This window comes from Haematobia irritans, chromosome 3 (assembly GCF_050003625.1).
Source record: "Haematobia irritans isolate KBUSLIRL chromosome 3, ASM5000362v1, whole genome shotgun sequence".
Lineage (NCBI taxonomy): Eukaryota > Metazoa > Arthropoda > Insecta > Diptera > Muscidae > Haematobia > Haematobia irritans.
Genome location: NC_134399.1, coordinates 132,530,203 through 132,531,846, shown reverse-complemented (window position 1 = coordinate 132,531,846; position 1,644 = coordinate 132,530,203).

The following is a 1,644-nucleotide window of genomic DNA, read 5'->3' as shown; positions in this document are numbered from 1 at the left end:
AATTGCAGCAAATGGAGACGAATATTTATAGATATACATGGCATTTTTTTTTATTTGTGAATATTCGGGTTAATGTTTGTGTTTTTTTAGTTTTTAGTATTCAAACAATACAGGCAAACATGCTTATAATGAACAGCGGCTACAACAAACTACTGGCTATAACGGACAGCTTTTCCGAGCCCTATGATTTTTCTTATAACGAACACGGGTACAACAAAATTTCCATTAGCAAAGATTCATTAAGACCTCGGATGTTTAGAAAAAACAACCACAAACTATTTTTTGTCACATTATATAAATAGAAAAACAAGTAGACAAGGTGACTCATATGTAATGCAACAAAGTAAATCGTAAATCATACCCTAAGTCATACCAGCTCAGATCTAATTGAATTTTCTTTCTATAGAAATACAATTTTGACAAAATTTTCTAAGGAAATAAAATTTTCACATACTTTTCTATAGAAAGAAAATTCTTGACAAATTTCTATAGCAGTAAAATTTTAACAAAATTTTCTATAGAAATAAAATTTTCTAAAGAAAAAAATTTTCCATAAAAAAAAATTGTGAAAAAAATTTATAGAAATAAAATTTTGCCAACTTTTCGATAGAAGTAAAATTTTGACAAAATTTCCTATGAAAATAAATTTTTGACAAAATTTTCTATAGAAATACAATGTTGACAAAATTATCTATAGAAATAAAATTTTGTCAAAATTTTCTGTAGAAATGAAATTTTATGGAAATAAAATTTTACCTAATGTTCTATAGAAAAAAATTTTGACAAAAGTTTATAGAAATAAACTTTAAAAAAACAAGTAAGGAAAGTCTAAAGTCGGCCGGGGCCGACTATATTATACCCTGCACCACTTTGTAGATCTAAATTTCTGATACCATATCACATCCGTTAAATGTGTTGGGCTATATATAAAGGTTTATCCAAAATACATACATTTAAATATCATTCGATCTGGACAGAATTTGATAGACTTCTACAAAATCTATAGACTCAAAATTTAAGTCGGCTAATGCACTAAAATGGAGCACAATGTTAGTAAAAAAATATGGGAAACATTTAAATCTGAAGCAATTTTAAGGAAACTTCGCAATAGTTTATTTATGATTTATCGCTCGATATATATGTATTAGAAGTTTAGGAAAATTAGAGTCATTTTTACAAGTTTTCGACTAAGCAGTGGCGATTTTACAAGGAAAATGTTGGTATTTTGACCATTTTTGTCGAAATCAGAAAAACATATATATGGAAGCTATATCTAAATCTGAACCGATGTCAACCAATTTTGGCACGCATAGCTACAATGCTAATTCTACTCCCTGTGCAAAATTTCAACTAAATCGGAGTAAAAAATTGGCCTCTATGGTCATATGAGTGTAAATCGGGCGAAAGCTATATATGGGAGCTATATATAAATCTGAACCGATTTCAATCAAATTTAGCACGTATAGTTACAATGCAAAATCTACTCCCTGTGCAAAATTCCAACCAAATTGGACCAAAACTCTGGCTATTAGAACCATATTAGTCCATATCGGGCGAAAGATATATATGGGAGCTATATCTTAATCTGAACCGATTTCTTCCAAAATCAATAGGGTTCTATTCTGGCCCAAATTAGGAACATGT